We start from the raw sequence: 14910 nt of genomic DNA, 5'->3' as shown, positions 1-14910 counted from the left end.
TTTCTTTCCTAGTTGATTTTTCTCTGCTACCCAGCAGGGGGATTGGAAAAGTCCAAGTCTAGGTTTCCCACAACATTTTCTGGAATGGCTGATTTTGAGGACATACTTGTTCTGTGGCTTTTGGCAAGAATATGATGCTTATTGTCTAGAAAGTTCCTGTCTTCCTTAGATGCTCATTTGCTACTCATTAGGATACATATGGGGAACAGGATTTTGAAGCAACCCTTGGTTTGAATTTACTGGCCCTTTAAAGCTACCATTCTCCTGTTCCAAATACCTATATATGAGGCACACAAGGAAATCCTAGGGAGCTCACCAAGTGGTTTCTTTGTGTACCATGGCCCAATATTCATTTTTTTTTCTCTTCATCTTTCAGCATCTCATGTTTGTTATAACTACAATGTACAGGGATTTTACTTGTATTTAGGGAAAGTAGAAAAATGAAAATACTACATATTTCTAGAGGTAAAAGTCTATCTTTTTTTTTAAACAGGGGAGAACTTGAACACAGTCTCCCACTGCCATAAATTACGCAGGGAAATTACATGGACCAACACATCCTGAGTGCGATAAAAAAGTCTCGCCCTGAGAAAAACACCTTCATGATCATGTTATCTCCCCTGCCAGTGAAGTATCAGAAGTCGACTTTTAATGCCCCAAAGGGTCACTATTTTCATCAAGAAAAGAATCTTCCATCTGTCATCACTCCTTGTAGCAGACTTTCTTTGGAATGCCAATCAGCTTCCAAATAAAGACATGGAGACTTAGTATTAGTTAGGAATGCTCAACCTTAGTTTAGGCTTGTCCCACTAGCTCTTGTAACTTTACCTGTTTCTCCTCATTTATGTTTTGCCTCGGTGCTTTTTACCTTTCTCTCCTTCTGTATGTTCTGCTTCCCTGATTTCTCTGTGTCTGGCTGCTAGCATCTGCCTGGCTGGCTGGCCCTGGGCATCTCCCTCTTTTCCTCCTTTGTTCTCCCCTCTCTCAAGCCTAGAGTTCTCCTCTTACTTACTCTCTATGCCCACCAGCCAGGCCTATCCCTCCTCTGCCTACCTATTGATCCTTCATCTTTTTGTTAGACCAATCAGATGCCTTAGGCAGGCAAAGCAATACGTCTTTACATAACTAAACAAATGCAGCATAAACAACTGTAACACGTCTTTACATAGTTAAAGCAATATTCCTCCACAGCTCCTCATCTGTCTTGCTATCTTGGCAATCATTGCTGGTGCCCTTGATTTCTGAACAGCCAGGTGCTCTGCATTCTTTATCTTTAATCTGTGTAAGATGGTGTGTGTGTGTGTGTGTGTGTGTGTGTGTGTGTGTGTGTGTAGACAATGCTGCAGTGTGGTCACTAGCAATGTGATTCTGGAAACACTTTATGTTTGGTGATTCCTCTTTTGCTTTTGTGGTTTTGGCATTTTCATTTTTTTACTTTGCATGTAGCACACAGATCATTCCAAATCTAGTTGAAGTAATTTTAGTATCTATAGTTGTATCAAAATTGCTATGCATGCTGCATAATTTAAGGCTCATTTGAGTTACTGCCATTTGAATTTGAAGGATTTTTTACTTCTATCTTAATTTGGGGTGTATTTCATAGTTATATAGCATAGAACACAATTCTAAGTTAAATACCTGAAATAAGGTGTGTACACAGGTGCCTGGCATTCTCCTGTGCTCCGTCTTTGTGCTTCTCCCAACACTGACTTGAAGTATTAGAAGTATTAAATTCATTTTATAAAGCATATGGTGAGAAATGTGCTTTGTTTCTGACCTTTGTATCTGTAATCGTGTTTTTTCTGTGCATGCAGAGGATGAAGAGGGCCTTCTGTATCTGTTCATCCCTGGATGTGTGGCATGCAAGCCTAAACTGTGAGCTTCATGAGCCATGATCTCACTTTGCAAACCAATTCTGGATTTTCTTCTTGTTCTTAACCAATTTAGATCCTCCTTTCTCCTCTCTCTCTCTCTCTCTCTCTCTCTCTCTCTCTCTCTCTCTCTCTCTCTCTCTCCAATAGCGTCAGCTTTACTCAACATTCCTTCAGTCCTCAGTCCCTCCCTTTCTAAAGACCTTATGTAGGGGTGTGGTGCCTTATTACTTTTAGTACTTTCACATCTGCCAATATTTAATGTTTTTACAAAATCCCTGCCTATCTGGGCTCCCACAGTGGCCTCTCCTACCCTTTGTACAGACTTGCTAAGGAGAAAATGGGATGGTGTTTTATTTAAAAAAAAAAATTAGAAAAGGACCACAGGTGTTGCTGTCTCCTTGGCCTTGATTAAGACTCTACCATAAATTCCATATCAAAAGTGTCACTCTTTACCCCATCTGTGATGACCTGTCTTCCAGTCAGTCACCCTCCATCAGCCAGGGTACAATATTGGACATCAACATTGATAAGGTTTCACAATCTGGGGTCAACCAGAGCAGATAGCCCTCCTTTTGACATGTCATCATATTTATAGTTGCCTAACACTACCACAATGCCTACATCATAATCTCTCTCCATCTCATTCTGTAGGCATTGTATAATCTCTCATCATCATCATCATCATCATCATCATCATCACAGAGTATGAGGGATTGATATAGTAAGGTATTTTAAGAGAACAGACATTCAGACAACTTCTAGCCAGAATACCCTTGCAATTGTTACATTTTACTATTTGTTAACCTCACTAAGCATAATTTATTAATTCCATTTTAATGTAGCCATTTATCTGTAGGTGAAAACACAGCAGATGATGAATTTGATATCATGTATGGTTTTAGGTACTCAGTGAGGATCTTAAAGCATATTCCTATGGATAGGAGTGCACCCCTCATACAAGCAATGTGCTATGTGCAGAACTCTCGCCAGGAAGAGATATCCTTGGAAATAAGTTTCTTCGTGATATTGATAGCTACAGTGATGTTTCCTTGGAGTTCCTTGTTGCAAATAAAAACTAACATCCAAGATATCTAAATTAAAGGAAGAATCTATTAGAAATATAGAAGGTTTCATAAACCTGAACAATGAGGACTGAAAAAGCATAAGGCATATGTGAATATTTGGGGATGACAGGTGGTAAACAGAGCAACTGAGTTATCTGGGAAGTATTTATAATGATGGCCTTCAAGCTAAAGATAGCCATGTATACCCAGGAAAACCACCTTAACCTCGATGAGTGCACCAAAAATATGGGTGAGTTCATCTTTATATCACTTTATCCAAAATTAAGTCCTAGGCACAAGAATCTGATTGAAGAAGCCAGGGTCATGTGCCTTCAGGCTGTCTGCCAAGTGGTATTAAGAGTACAAAGTGCTCACCTTTGGCCTGCATCGTGATGGACTTCCACTGTGGGGAATATAGTACCATATGCTACCAGTAAGATGTACAATAGGTGAATTTGCCAACTATAAGAGCATGTTTAATATTAGACAGCTAAAAAATAAATGATAAAATCTACACAAGATAAAAAACACTTGCAGATAAGACACTTCAGCCTTGGAACTCTGAGAAAGTAAGAATACTGGGGAGGATATAGGTCTGGTGACAAAATACATAATTTTATAATTTCCAAAAGGTAGCAGATGTGGGATTATAAACAGTGAGATAATAAACTGGGGAGTGCTGGCAGCAAGGACCAGACTGAGGTGAAGTATCAAGACTGATCAGCATCAAGATCAAGAAGGGAGCTGGTCTGGCAATATTCTGAAAGAGCTTTATTGAATGGCTCATCTGCTATCATTGAAATATTGTAGTGCACAGGAGCTAATGCTTTCAGCTATGGGATTATAATTCAAACAGAAGTTAAAAGCCAGGAATCCTGGGCCAAACACACTGAAATAAATGGAACAAATGTAATTGGGGCAAAAGTGAAATTTTGCATGTAAGTGATGGCTCAGAAATGTAGTGATATAAATAACATGAAAGATCATATGGCTCCTGGCCTCATTTGACCAAGATGCTGATATGAAGCAGCAAAGGGCAGGAATACCTTAGGGACTCACAGCCAGTGATGGAGCCAGAATTGACACTCATGCTTCAGATTTGCTTCCTTTAAAACTCTTAAGAACTACTCCTATAGGATCCCTTTAACTTGGCACCCATTCCTAAGATTTTGATTCAAGGAGTCTTCAGAAAGCATGTACTTAATAAGGCCAAGAGCATTGTGTAGCTTCAGATACACAATAACATAACCCTAACCCATATTGGAAGAAGTACAGAACCATAGGCTGGAAGTGAGTGTTGCTTCGACTTGTCCCCAGACACCCATTTCTGGATAATACTGTTTAGTTCTGCCAATCATGCTTAAGAAAAGTTTAGTTAATTAAAATGATTATGATTACGGAAGGGAGATGAAGAAGGTTCTGGAACATGACTACAGAAATCATTGGAGGAAAGGTGAACGGGAAAAGAAGTGGGTAAGGAAAGATGGCGGCTGCTCTTGTTTATATGAAAAACTGTTTAGAGAAAAAGAAAGAAGGGTTTTCATAATCCTGAATCAGGATGACTTCTGGGTGAAGGCAATAAAGCAAACTGCACCATTATCAGGGAATGTGGGCCTCTGTGGGTGGAACTATATAAATAAGACTTCATTTCTCATGCACGGAGTCCATCAGTGAGGGATGCAGCCATGTGTAATATAAGCACCATTTCAACTCTCAGCTATTTGTGGTTCTATTACTTTCCTAAGGTGGACATGTTTCTTTTCTTTCCACAATATGTAAAAGTCTGAAATTAAGCTCATTATAATATTCCAGAGAGAGATGACCCTATTTTACATTCCTTATGGTCCCCTCAGTGCCCAGAACAATGAAAAGTACACAGGAAATATTCAGTCAATACTGGCAGCTGACAAAACCTTTGAAACTCCTTTCTATTGCTCCCCTTTCTGCCACCATCATTGATCCTGACCCATCTATGGCAGAGTGGTAAGGAGGAAATTGCTGCACCCATATATGCACAGTGTTATAAGGGTGTCTTCAAGCAAATAGAAAAAATAATTGAGAAAAGGGTGTTAAGATGTTGGTACTTGGGCAAAATCATTCTCAAACATTTACTTGTTGAGAACTAAAATGTTAATGTTGACTTCACACAGTATACACGAGAGCACACAGCAAAACTCTGGGTCATTCCTATGCTTTCTTTTTCCTCAGCCCAGTATGTTTCTCTACAACCATCTTCTTCTGAGATGCAAATTATTACAGTCAGATGGGGTGGTGGGTGAAGGGACATTTACAACATTTACAAACATTTCTGGTTTCCATGTTAACTCTAATAATGGATCTATTGCTCACATGGTGTGCTCATAGGACAGTGATTTCAGTACTAGCCTCTGTATACTCAATGCAAAGCCAGAAACAATACTGCAGTAGCTCTACATGTTGTCAGGAGAATTGATGTAAAGTCTGTAAAATCACAGGCATTCATGTGAATTCCCTTTGTATTTGTCTCTGAGAGTCCTCCAAGCAGGAGTCATTCCATGAAACCTCTCAGGGCTCCTCACTGTAGGAATTTTCACAGCTACTACCAACAGGATTTCCACACTAAGAATGGAAATTGTGTGTTGATCCACTTGCCTGCTCTGTTCAGTTGGTGGTGAATGCCCAGAGCACTACTCAGAGTGCATTTTAACCACCCAAGGCATTTCAGGAAGAAACAAGAGAGAACAGAGGTATTTCTGACTACCACAGTGGAAAGGTATTTTAAGATGGTCTACATGAACCATGCAAGAAATGAAAAACAAGACAATCTATATTAGAAATCTGAATTTGAAGTACATTTAATTCATTGAAATTACATTGATCTTGGTTTTATAACTGTAAAACGATTGAAATTAACAAATCAATGGTGATAATGATGACAGTTATCCTGATTCATTGAAATATTGAAAAGGATGATTGTGAAGGCATTTGGAAAACTGGATGTCATGAACCAATAAGGAAATGCAGCTCACTGGGTGCAATAGCAGAATCAAAATGATAGAGGAGTCCACTTGGGTGCTCTGGGTAACCAGGGGTGCTAAAGAGAATATGAAGAGAAAAGAGTGACCCAAGAATCCTACTACACAAATAATACTATCTCAATATGCACAGGTTCATCATACAGCAAGCGCTGCTCTTCAGTCTTGGATGTTGAGGAATCACCCCAAAACAAAACCAAGCCATTGAGAAAGAAAACACTACCATTGCAAATGAATGAGCTGTTGTTCCATCCTCTGCACTCAGGAAAAGTGAAGCTGACATTTAAAGGCTAAAGCTACTGAAGCCCTTTATCCTCTACAGAGACACTACTTGTCTGGCTCAGAGAATTGGCAGGCCTGTGTGGCAGGCCTTTACCTTTAAGGTGAGAAGAAAAAGGAAGGGGATACCATCTCTGATAAATGGTGGTAAGGGGTTAGTTATTCAAACTAACTAACAAATAGTTCCTATTTGTTAAGTTCCAATGTTGACTGAAGCACCCAGCTGCAATGGTTGAAAAGGCAATTGATGTTTGCATAGACGAGGCCCAAAGAGATTTTGTTGGAAGGCGAAATGAGCCAGATTTGATGAAAAAATCAGGATTTGGTATAAGAAAACACATTGTAGTCTAAGCAGACTCCCATGAGTGAAGTGTAGTATTATTTGCAAAATCATGAATAAACATCTGAGACCTACTCAAGGTGGAAGGTGGGCATGTGTATGGCCATGCATGTAAACACATGTGTCCTGATGTTGTACTCTGCCTGCAGTGATGGAGGTGGGGTAGAAACTAAGGGACATATTAAGAACAAGAAAATTTCTGCTGAGAACCTGAGACCCTACAGGAAAAAAGCCTAGAGAAACTGTCAAGCCATCCAAGTAGGTGAACAGTAACAACAAGAAGTACGAAAGTAGAGACTCACAAGCTCTGCTGTCAGTCCACACTGGTACAAGCTGTACTAACATCTATGATAATGGATGTGTGGTTTTAGTTCCTGGCTTTAGATATAGGTACCATGATATCAGTTCTACTTTATCTAAGCAACTAACACCTCTCTTGGCTTCCTGTTTTTTGCTCATTGCATGCCACTTTTTCCATTATAGCCCTTAGAATCACTGCTCTCTTTGTTTGAAGACTTTATTAAAGTTTTATGTATATGAGTGCTTTGCCTGCATGTATGTCTATGTGTCATGGATATGCAGTGCCTGTGAATGCCAGAAGAAGGTGCTGGATGCCCTGAAGATGGACGAACAGACTGTTGTAGATGCTGGGAATTAAACCTGAGTCCTCTAGAAGAAATAGTCCTCTTGACTACTGAACCATCTCTCCAGCCTCAAGTTACCACTTCTTGACCCCTTCTCCCCCCTTTCCATCTCCATCACTAACCACATTTCTTTGTAATTTTTAAGACTTTCTCTGGGTGATCAAGTATTATCCTACCCAGAGATAGATTTAGCCCATGAAGGATTCCTGTGGATAACATCTAAACCCTTGAAATCTCTCTCCTGATGGGTCCCCAGGAGTACATGACCGGTGAACCTGCATAGGAGGAACCAGTGGCACTGTATTAGCTTCCCAGAACTACAACAGATATTGGAGACAATGAGCTTACAAAGACACTGGGTTTGCATTTGCACACATTTCAAAAGCTTTAATTTATGATTGGTTGACCCTGATGCTTGATGACTGTAGCAGTGCACAAGGCTGGGAAAGCACGGCAAAGTGAACCACTCATCCCATGGCCAAGAAAATCTAAAGAAGAAAATGATGCTGGATCCACTGTATGCTTCAATAGCACAACCACTGAGAGCTATAGATGTCTACACAGGCTTAACTTCTTAAAAGTTCTGTTGCCTTTCACTATTGCACGATAGAGGCTATGAGTTTAACACATGAGTTAGGGGAGACATCCCAGACCCAAACTATAGCAGGGTTTTTAGGAAGGAGGGTACTGCATGCTGTCATGTGTAACATGCCAGGAACTGAGCATTATTTTATTTTATTCTTACAAATACTTCTGAGGAGCAAACAGTAACATACTCTTGTCAACATGAGGAGTCTGAGGCTTATGAATATTGAAGAATTTGCCCAGATCTATAGATAATGTGGCAAACAGTGGATTGGAACACAGTTGTTTTGTTTTGTTTGTTTGTTTGTTTTCCCTATTCCTTCTCTGTAACGAAGTACAAGAGAAAATCAACTTAAAGAAGGAAATGTTAGTTTGTTGTGTGTTCTATAGCTTTTCTACTTGTGGTGAGACCAGAACATCATGGCAGCAGTGCATGCAGTAGGAGAGCTGTTCCCTTTAAGGAAGCCAGGGAACAGATGGAGAGAAAGGAAGTGGGAACAAGATGTACCCCCTCCAATGGACTCTGAACTTGACAGTAGCCTACTTCCTCCAGTTAGGCTCCACCTCTCAATAGTCTACTTACTCATTTGTGAACCTATCAACAGATGAATCTTTTGATGTAGTTAGTGCTCTCATGATTCAATCCTTTCTCAGTAGTGGTGCCAGGTAAGGACACATGAATCTTTAGGCCTTGGACACATGAATCTTTGCGGTATATTCCAGATTCAAGCCATAATATCTGCCAAATTAGTTCCAAATTCTGGACTCACATTCACTGTGCTGAATAGTTTACATGAGGTTTCTGCTTATCTAAAATCTGATCAATCATCACTTTGTATTCTGACCAGCTGGCTTTTGAGAGTGAGAAAGGATCCAGGTAGAAACACTGTCTCTGTTTTAAGAATAATAACAGTTGAAATAGTCTGTAGCAGGTTTTGTTTTAGGCCACCAATCAGCTCCCAAATCATAACACAGATTTATTATTAGTTATGAATTTATTAGTTATGCTTGACCTTATCTTAGCTCTTGTTTTAATCTGTTTATCTACATTTTCCCCTTGGGGCATTTTACCTTTCATTCTGTGTATCTTACTTTCCTGTTTCCTCTGTGGCTGGTGGCCACATCGCTTCTGGCCCTGGGCATCTCCCTTTCTTTCTCCCTCATTCTCTCTTCTCTTCTTCTTCTCTTCTCTCCTCTACTTATTTTCTCTGCCTACCAGCCCTGACTATCACTCTACTGCCTAGCTATTGGCCATTTAGCTTTTATTAGACCAATCAGGTGCCTTGGGCAGGCAAGGTGACACATCTTTACATAATTAAACAAATGCAGCATAAACAAAAGCAACATACCTTTACATAGTTAAAGTACTATTCCATAGCTGCCACATCTGAACAATTGTTCCACAGATAACCACCTGCCTACATATCATGGTCCCCTCACAAAATGTCAGCTGGCATTGTCCTAAATGGCTCACATGAGGCTCCACTCTCCACCTCCATATTTTGGGGAGCATTTTCTCTCTCAAAGTCTCTGCCATTGGTCTGCCTGGCCATAGACCATTCTTTTCTGTTTTGCACAGGATAGAGGTGGCCATACAACTATGTGGGATGGTTTACCTTAAAGTGGACACATAGGTACGTAACAATGGAGGGAGAAGTAGATTAAAAGCCTGCAAAGTAAGTTTAACATCATAAAATATTCCTAGTACCATCCTTCCTCAAATAGAGCAGGTATGTTCTTGGTGACCTTGGGATAAATGGTACGAATCTACATTCTGTATTATTTCATAAGTACCTCTGACAGTGTAAACCCCTCACCATGTTGAGGTCATTCTTATGTTCAAAGTGCCCATGCTTCATTAAAAATTATCTAATGTAGGCAAACCAGTGACTTCATCTCATAATTAGCTAAGGAAACCGTTATTTGTGCTCGCTTCGGCAGCACATGCACTAAAATTGAAATGATACCGGAAACCATTATTTAGTCTAAGACTAGAGGACAACCCTGCTGGTGCTGAGCTGACGAACAGCAGTGTTTCCATTTCTAGTGATGTGCTCCTTGAGGGACTTTCCAGTTCTGCCTTTTGTGTCATGAACTCTGCATGAACTGTGACTCTACCACAAGTGCCTGGGCAGCAGCCATGGAATCAGTGGGGAACTGACCTGCCCAAGGGTGAACATGGTAGTCCTGTTACTCTAAGTTAGAGCTGGAATCCGAACCAGGGAAAGCCAAGTCCTGGGTATTCTGAAGATTTACGGTAAACAAATAAATAAGCAATGGCTGAGAATACCTGTCTAGAGAGCTGAGAATAGAGCCAGAGACAAAATGATATATTAAATAGTGACTGTTGTTAGGCCAAAGAGAGAAAGCTAGAAATGAGACTGGGAATGATGCTTCTTCAGGAACAAGGATTCTTGTTGGAGTCTCCCTCACTCCAGGTTACCACCCTTCTCAGACTCAGGCCCTTCCATCCAAATCCTTAGACATAGTCCTGTACTCTGGATTCATCTTCTCTTGCTTCATGTCACCTTACACACCTCCAGCAAAGTTTGATGTTTTTCCTTTATTCTTGTATCAAACTAGCAACCACATTACCACTACAACAAACTAACTTGAGAATGTTCAACCAGATGAATAAAATCATTTTCTAATTTCCTAAAATTCTGCAGATACTATACCCCTGAACTATACTTTCAACCCTTCTAATTTCAAATTTTGATGCAGACTCACAAAGCATTCACAAGCTATTCTCATTAGTTTTTTTTTTTTAAAAAAATTCCCATAAAGCTAAAATTGGGGCTCATATTCTGTATATGGTGCTGATTGCCAGTACCCACCCCCATCACCTACTTCTCTTGTGTCTTTAGCAAAGCTAAATATGAACACTTATGTGAAATGTTATTTCAACCACCCACATCCTCCAATAATCTTTTCCTGCAAGGCCAATTCTAGCCTCGATGAGGAGTACATTCCCTACCTAACTTTGTTTCTCATGCTGGGTCACACTGGCCTTTATTTGTTTTTAAATCAGTCCCTCTTCAATTTCCATGTCTCATATTAGTCATCTCCTCTTTAATATTTGTGTATATATTTAGCACCATCTGTTTGGTTAGTTCTTGGCTACTTTTTACTTTATTTCCCCAAACTCTGTTCATTAACTTATATTCCATCCTCCTCTCCTTCCTCCTCCCCCTGCTCCCGATACTGGCCGCATTATATCCTCACCTTGTCTTCTGCTCCCCCAAAGTGGCACTGTCTTCCCTTCACCAGCTATTTCATTCACTTAGCTGTCAATCATTGTGCTGATATATTGTGTACCCCAATAAAGCTTACCTGGGGATCAGAGGACAGAGCCAGCCACTAAATTAGATACAGAGGTCGGGCAGTGGTAGCACACACCTTTAATCCTATCACTTGGGAGGCAGAGATCCATCAGGATCTCTGTGAGTCCAAGGCCACACTGGGCTACCTGAGAGAAACAGAACCAGGCAGTGGTGACACATGCCTTTAATCCCAGGAAAGAATATGGCAGGACGCAGAAAAGTATACAAGGTATGAGGAAACAGGACCTTGCTCTCTTTAGACTGAGGATTTTTGTACAGGTAAGAACTTGTGGCTGGCTTGCTCTGCTTCTCTGATCTTTCAGCTTTCACGCCAATATCTGACTCCAGGTTTTCTATTAATAAGACCATTTAGCAATTCCTGTTACAAATCATGGCTTTCTTGGTAGACTATCTTCTATCTTTGCATTTTTGGGAGGGAGAGGGGAGAGTAAAAAAGCACGTTTTAGTGCATGCAAAATGTGGAGATAAATTTGACAAAGATTTCTTTTAGTTTCATAGTAAATCATGGAAATAAATAAATTAACTACCATTTACATATAATTTAAGAAAATAGATATTCAGAGATTAAATTATCTGTCCCAGGCCTAATAGCTTATAGGTTGCTGTGGTGTGGGGTATGGATTTACACTCACAGTTTTGGGCTCTAAAGAACTTGTACTTTCAACCCGAACAAGATGCTATGAAGTCAAAGAAGGTGCGTTGTTAACTCTGAGGAGGAAAAGAAAATCATGGGTGAGAACTGCCACAGGAATGATTAAAGTTCAGGTACATGGTGGGCTTCCTATGGCACCCCAGAAAATCCAAGTGCATATATGTGACCTCAACTTATGTCTTATCATAAATGAAACTTTATAGAAATGAAATTTTCTCAGTTCCCTGGGATTTTTGAGGTCATGTAGAAGCAGTCCTTTCAAAAATCTTTGCAATGTGAAAAAAATTCCTAACTATATAGAAAAAGCAAAAATTACAGTGAAGTAGCCTCTTAAGGTTATGTGTGTGTGTGTGTGTGTGTGTGTGTGTGTGTGTGTGTGTGTTGCCACATTTACTCAGCTCATAGCTTCCTGTTGATCTATCTCCAATTATTCATAGATCATTTTTTCTGTCATCATTCAGATACCTAAAAGAACCTCCTCCTATATACTCACATAGAAATGTTCACACCTAATAAAATCAACAATAATTTTCTTATAACATAAAACTATCAGACAGTATTCAGATTTTGCCACTTGTTCTCAAAATGTATAGCTTAGCATCTTAAAAAGGGGCTGGAGAGATGGCTTAGAGGTCAAGAGCACTGACTGCTCTTCCAGAGGTCCTGAGTTCAATTCCGAGCAACCACTTGGTGGCTCACAACCATCTATAATTTGATCTGGTGCCCTCTTCTGGCATGCAGTCAGAATACTGTATATATAATAAATAAATAAAACTTTAAAAATAAAAAAGATTGTAAAAGAAAAAGGGTTCATTAAAAAAGGGGGAGCATGATTCATTTGATTGTCAAATCTGTTAAATTACTTACCAAACGTTATTTTCCAAACCTAGTTTAACAAACAAGTTTGCTTGAACCCTTCTTTTGCTTCTACCTTGCTGTCTCTGGGAAGAAGCTACCCCACCCGCCGCCTTTTTGAATACAAATGTCCCATATTAGAAATGACTGATCATCTTCTCTTAATATTCTTTAACTTGCTGATCTATTCTCCGAATTTCCTGCAATCCAGAAGGCAGAGCTAAAGACTTAATTAGTTTCAGGTTAAATATTTCATGGGAGACAGCTCATGCCTGGGAGGGTGCTGGAGTTCACTTTGCATCACAGCAGGATGCAAGCGATGTCTGTTTGACCTTCTCTTAGTGATGCTGAGATTCCCTGACAACCAGAGTTCTCCATTAGAAAGCCACGCGCCTACTGTGTAAAGAACAAATTGTGTGTGGTTGCTATTTAAGCACCATGCACACAGTTATCCCAGCCATTCCTTGTTGTTCCGGCATCTGTTCAGGCCTCTGCCTTATGACAGCATTGACACCTCCAGTTAGAGTGAAATCTATCACAGTTTTGGGTGCTAAAGAAGACTCTCTTTGAGTATGCATTCTATATTGCTTCTATCTCTGGACTCAGAGTTGTATAATATATACTCAATAAGGCTTTGATTTTAATGATGTTAATTCTCCACCATTTAAATGCAGACTGTGATATATCTGGTACCTTGGAAATCCACAGAAAACCATTTAGAATGTGACAAATTGGAAGCAAAAGTAAGTGCTCTGATACTAACTAAAGACTACACCTGGGATCACCCAGGCATAACACAGCATGTGGAGAACATGGTATACTCATATGCTTTTTGGACTGTGATCAGTCTTCAAGTTGTTCCCTTCATTTGACTTATTTTAACCTTGAACCCTTCATGCCCATTTCAAGACTGCTAAAGGAATTGTTTCCAGACCCTAGGGAGCCAGTGTTTTAAATATTTTCAGAACAATATCATACATGACGTGGTTTATTCTAAAAGCTGATTCGATGGTAGGATGGAGGACTGAAATGAAGTAACTCTCACTAACACACTGCCCCACTCACAAAATGAAACACAAAGCACTGAATTGTGAGGCACACAATCCCAAACCCAAACTTTAAAAAAATCTGAATTTACAAGTAACACAAAAAGAAATACTTGTCTATTGCAGAGGAATGTCTATTTCTTTTCCATCAGATTGTAAGCCTTTGGAAGCAAGGTTTCTGTTCAATTCATCTGTATATATTTTCCCCCATGTGCTATCTACCATCTCAACACCCAGCAACATCAGAAAAGTCTTTATTGACTGGGTTAGTAAGCAGCCATCAATAATCAAGTCAATAAAATAGGAACAGCAACATATCATTTTCAACTATCAAATTAGAGATGATTTTTATACTATTTGAAGCATCTGTAGCATTAGCTGTGTATAATAAGCAGACCTCAAAAGAGCTAGGACAGCACACATTTCTTAGGGCAAAGACAGAAATATTCTAAAATGTTAACACTATTGCCTCTGAGAGGCAAGATGTGTAAGTAATATTTTTATGTTTGATTCCATTCAGTATTTTCCAAACATAATTCAACAAACATGTTCACTATTAGAGGAATACAGCATTTAAAAACAGCCCTTGACCTGTTTCCTCATAGAGGACCCTGCATTTGTGGACCACAGCTCCAGGGAAAGCAGCAGTTACTGTGATTCTTCTGCACATATGCTCTCTGGGTCAAAGTGCCCACATGACCTTCGTGTAGTGGGCATAAATATGTGTAAGTGTGTATGTGTTTTTCTCTTTTCTTCTTTATTTCTTTCTTTCCCAGCAGGTGTGTTTGAATAGCAGCCCATTACTGCTTGCTTGGTGCTATAAATATTTATAAGCACACTCCAAGGAAGCTATTGTATCATAAACCAGCCAGTGGCATGGCCAGCTGCTATTTGCGCATGGAGGTGTGAGACAGCTTTGGGGGCTATGTACCCCATCCAACATGAAGCACTGTAGTCTCTGAGGTGTGAAGGTCTAGAGGTTTGCGAAAGGCCCAAAGTCTGTCTCTGAAGAGATGAGCTCAATGGCTATGGATTAGGTGGGAGCTCTGAACTCAATGCACTTGAGAAGAAAGCTCCTCATCCCTAAATTAAAGGAGGCTGTTGAACAATTCAATTAGCCCTTGGAACTTGCAGGGTGGAAAATATTCTCACTTGTAGTTTAAAGGTTTGTGTGTGTGTGTGTGTGTGTGTGTGTGTGTGTGTGTGTGTGTGT

At 39.9% G+C, this 14910-nt stretch overlaps 1 pseudogene; it reads right to left on the bottom strand.

The window, feature by feature from the left end:
• Positions 1-492: 492 nt before the first annotated feature.
• LOC128095891 (uncharacterized) lies at positions 493-635 on the bottom strand (annotated as a pseudogene).
• Between the last annotated feature and the right edge of the window lie 14275 nt (positions 636-14910).

Source organism: Peromyscus californicus, unplaced genomic scaffold (assembly GCF_007827085.1).
Source record: "Peromyscus californicus insignis strain IS unplaced genomic scaffold, ASM782708v3 Scaffold_4__1_contigs__length_199733344, whole genome shotgun sequence".
NCBI classification, from domain to species: Eukaryota; Metazoa; Chordata; class Mammalia; order Rodentia; family Cricetidae; genus Peromyscus; species Peromyscus californicus.
Note: the sequence above shows the minus strand (reverse complement) of the source record. Positions and strands in the feature narration are given on the sequence as shown.